Source organism: Helianthus annuus, chromosome 9 (genome assembly GCF_002127325.2).
Source record: "Helianthus annuus cultivar XRQ/B chromosome 9, HanXRQr2.0-SUNRISE, whole genome shotgun sequence".
NCBI classification, from domain to species: Eukaryota; Viridiplantae; Streptophyta; class Magnoliopsida; order Asterales; family Asteraceae; genus Helianthus; species Helianthus annuus.
The window spans coordinates 128364263-128369783 of record NC_035441.2 but is presented as its reverse complement, the minus strand read 5'-3'; the positions used below and the strand labels follow the sequence as shown (position 1 = coordinate 128369783).

The window sequence follows — 5521 nt, the reverse complement described above, 5'->3', positions numbered from 1 at the left end:
CCCAGTAGTTTGAGTCAGCAAAGATACAATCCTAAAGGGTCGGATTATTGAAAGATAATTAATTAAGTTATTAATGCGTAATGTGGTAGGCCCCTCTTTTGAAGGCGACGTTACCCTCGGCTAAGTAGTCTGAGTCAGCAGGGATACAGTCCTAAGTAGCCGGGTTAAAGTTTTAATAGTAGTTTAACTTATGAGGGGGTCAAAGTGTTTGGACCCCCGCCATCCAATACCTTTGGGTATTGAAGGAAGTCCTACTAAATTTGACCCACGTCCTTTGTAGGATCTATACACTGAACAATCGCAAGACTCTTACCAAACCGTTCCCTTAACCCCCGACCAGGTAGCCAACATACCTCCATATAGACCGTGGAGATATGAATGGTGAAAATCTTTTATTTTATATAGACAGTAAAATAATGCCAAGACACCACGGACAAACGATAAGGAAGAATCACCTTCAACATAAGAAACTAGTAATTAAAGTCATTAATACAAAACCAATTAAAAAGTGCAAAAGATTAAAAATAAAAAGTATTACACTAAACACTTGTCTTCACCAAGTGATGTAAAAGACTTAGGCAAACATGGCCTTTGATTGTCAAGAACTCTTACGATCAATCTTGGATCCGAGACGACTCACACACTCTATGATGGACAATGGATGATGGTGGTGGATGATGGTGTTGTGATGGTGGTGGGTGGTGGGTGAAGTGTGACAGAGGTGGTGTGTCAAGGGATGAGTTGCAAGAGCTCCAAGCACTCCTATTTATAGGCTGAACAGAAGCTCGGGCACGGCCCCGTGTCCATTGGACACGGCCCCGTGTCCGTTGGACACGGCCACGTGTCCATCCTCCTCTCTTTCTTCATTAAAATCAGTTTGTCTGCATTAGTTGACCACGCCCCCGTGTGCAGAAGCATATCTGTACTATCAAGATTTGCCTGGATTCCGCGAATCTTATAGTTGACCACGGCCCCGTGTCCGCTGAGCACGGCCCCGTGGTGGGCGATGGAAGCTTCTACCACTTTGTCTTTTCTGCTGACACTTGGGCACGCCCCCGTGCTCACTGAGCATGGGGCGTGTTCAGGCTTCTGTCTTCTTGTTTTGCTTTGGAAGATGCTGTCGGGAGGTCGGGCATGCCACGTTTGTTCCTTTTCTTGTATTTATGTTAGATTTAGCTGTCTTTTTTGCTTCTTTTGTCTATTTGAGCTTATTTAATCCTGAAAATACAAAAGGAAGACCAAAGCACACTTTTTCCAACATTAGTACTAAAAAAGGGTTAGTTTTATGCCACAATTGATGTAATTTATATGTTGCATTTTGTGCACATCAAATACCCCCACACTTGAATCTTTGCTTGTCCTCAAGCAAAACTATTTATAAAGTGGTTTTTTTCACTCCCAAATGGAATGGGTAGAAGAGAAGGTTTTTTGGCTTGTTATAGAGTGTCGGGATTTCCAGGATTCTTTATCAAGTTTTATTTTTATTTATTTACAATCCTATTCGTCATGATTTATTAAAAACGTTTCATAAGATAAATTACTTATTAGGGCATAATATGCCTTTTTAAAATTCTATTTATATACGAGTTCACATTCCTCACGGGGGATCACTCAACACTCGGCAGAAGGTGTATTTTTAGTGAATCACTCGAGAGCGGCATGGAACTTACTCCTACCATAAGCTTGCCAAACAATCAATCCTCCTCCTTTTTAACTATATACCTTTGTAAATATCAAGAGGACTTTTTGGGTGAAGGGTTTGGCTTGGGCTAAAGGTAGGTGGTTGGGTTAGTGGTTAGTGAAAGGGCGAAAAGTGTAAAAAGCGTCGGTTTTTGAAAAACTTTTTATTTTTCACAATTTTATTTTATTTTGATGAACCATTTCTTTCAACAAAGTAATTTTTGATAAACTTGTTTGTTTATTTGGTTTCATCATTTTTTTTAGTCATAAGAAAAACCGAGCTTTGTTACTAAAAGAAAGGGTTAAAATAAAAAGGTTTAGGTGGGTAAAAGGGGTGATTGTTTTGGGTTAAGAAATGAAAAGGTTTAGGCTCAAAGGGGTTAACTAGGGGGATTTTGGGTAGGTGGTAAAAACAAGAAAAATAATGGTGTAGAAAGGAAAAAGGGTTAGTCCTAATGCCTCCATCATTTACTTACTCGGGTTTAAGTTGGTAAGGACCGGGAATGCTTTGTCGTGGCAAGTTCTAAAGTCATAAGAACCAAGTGGCTATTCACACAAGAAACGAAAAATGAGCATTTAGTGTAAAGATATGTATTTGTATGCTCAATAAAGGCTCAAAAATTACTTTTGTGGGAATGGGTTTTTATGTGATCAAGTATATATAATCAAATTTTAACTAAGCTTGTCATGCCGTTTTGTAATTTTCTTATGTTGGTTCTTTTTATCACGACGCTATCGGTTGTAAATTTGTAAAAATACAACCTTTTTTGAGAACTTGAAATTCCTAACTTAAACTTAGACAAAAAAAATGAAAATTTTTGAAAAAATTTGGGGTGATTAGCGGTTCCAACAGAGTTTTGTGTAAGGCTTGTTAATTAGGACTTGCAAGATTCAAAGTTTTAGCATCCCCCCACACTTAAATTACACATTGTCCTCAATGTGTCCCAAAAATGAGTTTTTAGGTTGATTGAATGTGTAAAAGGGTGTTAAAAAGCAAAATTTTATGTTACTGGCACTCTAGACACGTCCCCGTGGTGACCGGGCACGACCCCGTGTTCAGGTGCCAGTAATCAAAATTTAGTAAAGAGAAACAGAAGCCTGGACACGGGGGTGTGTTCAGCGAACACGGCCCGTGTCCAGTTACCTGAACTGGGCGTTTTCTGCAAATGGTGCAGCACGGGGCCGTGTCGGGCGGACACGGCCCGTGCTGAACTTGCTGTAATGAAGAATTTTTGTCGAGAAGCTCTGTTTTCGTGCATGGGGTTATGTTTCTCGTTTCCCTTGTTATCGTTCACCATCCCGAGTGTGTTTTATTCCTGAAAATGAAAATTAAACTAAAAATTAATCTAAGGTAAACTAAGGATAGTTCCGCGGAATGCCTTCGTGGTGCGCCACGTTTATAAGGGTCCTTGGCTAGATCCAAAGTTAGGTCATATGTTATCCGAGCGGGATGTTTTGCATCCCATGTTGCACTGTGGAGAGCATCATCCAAACTCGAATCAATGACCTTCATGTAATTGACCGGGTCATCGTCCTCTACTCTCTTCCCAACTCCAAACTTCACTTCCTTATCCCCAAACTTCAAAGTAAGTGTTCCGTCATTCATGTCTACCATTGCTTGTGCAGTGGCTAGAAATGGCCTCCCTAGTATGAGGGGGACTTCGGTGTCCTCTTCCATATCTAGTTTGACAAAGTCGGCCGGGTAGACGAAATTGTCGACTTTGACCAATAGATTTTCAGCGACACGTTGCAGGTACTTGACGGATCTGTCGGCCAGTTGTATACTCATCTTGGTAGGACTTGTTTTTCCTAGGCCGAGTCGTTTGAACATTGATGCAAGCATGAGGTTAATGCTAGCCCCAAGGTCGGTCAGTGCATTACGAACGGGGGATTCCCCGATCGAGCAAGGAACCGTGAAGCTTCCAGGATCAATCTTCTTTTGTGGGAGTTTGTTGAGTACAAGCGCGGAGCACTCTTCGCCTAAGTTAACTAATTGCAAAGATTCAATTTTCCTTTTATGGGTGAGGAAGTCCCTCATGAATTTTGAGTATTTAGGCATTTGAGTTAGGACTTCGATAAATGGAATATTGACATGCAATTGTTTTAGTAAATTTTCGAATTTTGCGAATTGCTCATTGGTCTTTTGGCGAATTAACCTACCGGGGTATGGAACCGGAGGAGCCTTGGTAGGCTCTTGAATTAGAGGAGAAGCCTTCTTTTGTTGGGGCGGTGTTGTGCTTCCCTCAGTTGGCGGTGGTGGAGCTTCTTCGGAACCCACGGTACGATTTCTCAATGTTATGAGATGGACTTGTGCTTTTGGGTTTGTTTCGGTATTACTTGGTAACGCGCCTTGTGGTCTCTTGGAGAAATTTTGAGCTAATTGATTTATTTGTTTTTCAATGTTTTGTATACTAGCTTGTTGATTTCTAAAATTCGATTCCAATTGTTGAAATCGATCCGAGTTTTTCTTTTCAGTGTCGGAGATGAGGCGAGATACAGTATCTTCAAGCCTTTCTCGTCCACCTTGTTGTTGAGGGAAATTTTGTGACTCGTTTCTTGGTTGTTGAAAGTTTGTTCGTTGGTTTAGGTTTTGTTGGTTACTACTATTGGCGGGTTCTCTCCAACCAAGGTTAGGGTGGTTACGCCATCCTTGGTTGTAGGTACCCGTTGGAGGACCCGACGGCCTAGGTCTGTTATCAATGTAGTTTACCGACTCTTGTTGATCATCTGTTTCTTTCATACAACTCCAACTTTCATGTGGCCTACCACACCCTTCACAAGCCATAACAGAGACCATTTTTGTCATTTCTAACTTTTTGATTTTTGAAGAAAGGGCCTTGATTTGGGCTTATAAATAAGTGCTTTCATCAACCTTATGGGCGCCCGGGGCAATAGATCTATTGCCTCGGGGAGTGTGCCACTGAAAATTGGTTTGAGCAATTTCCTCAATTTGATTGTATATTTCATGTGGGCGGCGATTACCTAAAAGTCCCCTGGAGCTCGAGTCAAGTGTTTGTCTTGTGTGTGGCAACAACCCATTGTAGAAAGTGGATACTTGTTGCCATACCGCAAGACCGTGATGAGGCCACTTTCGTAATAGCTCCTTGAACCTTTCCCAAGTTTCGTATAAGGATTCCCCATCCTCTTGTGAATATGTATTAATTTCAGTCATTAATTTAGCCGTTTTAGCGGGAGGGAAATACTTATATAGAAACTTTTGGGCTAGTTCATCCCAGGTGTTTACCGAGCCAACTGGGAGGGCGTTGAGCCAAGCCTTTGCTCGGTCCTTTAATGAGAATGGAAACATCCGAAGGCGGATAGCGTCGTTTGATGCTTCATTGATCCGGAAGGTATCACATATTTCTAAGAAATTAGTAATATGTAGATGGGGATCCTCGTCCGCAAGCCCATGGAAGGTTGCGGAGTTTTGAAGCATCTGTATCAAATGCGGCCGAAGTTCGAAGTTGTTAGCTTCGACATTCGGGGCATTGATAGCGGCACCGAGATTACCTATGGTGGGTCGTAGGTAATCCATGAGGGTACGTTGGTCCGCCATTGGAAATGGGTCCCCCGAAACTTTCTCTTGGTTTTTAGCTTTAAGTCTTTTTCTAAGAAAGCGTTCGGGTTCTTCTAGAGGATCTTTTATGTCTCTACTAGAACTGGAGCTCATACACTACGTAGAAAGTTCAGATGTGGTGTCTGGTTCCAAGTCCTGCAATAAAAACAGAAAAGAATGTTGGTCAGAAAGTTCACCACGGCCCCGTGCTCAGTGAACACGGCCCGTGGTCGGAGATTCAGTGATTGTTTTCCGGGTCCCTGTTACTGGGAAGTTGGACACGGC

General features: G+C 41.9%; 1 non-coding gene across 1 annotated transcript; it reads left to right on the top strand.

Annotated features, from left to right (window-relative positions):
* The first annotated feature begins 4751 nt into the window (after positions 1-4751).
* Positions 4752-4858, top strand: LOC118482443. The gene has a single exon (XR_004868480.1). It is a non-coding gene; the product is annotated as a small nucleolar RNA R71 (small nucleolar RNA).
* The last annotated feature ends 663 nt before the right edge of the window (positions 4859-5521 follow it).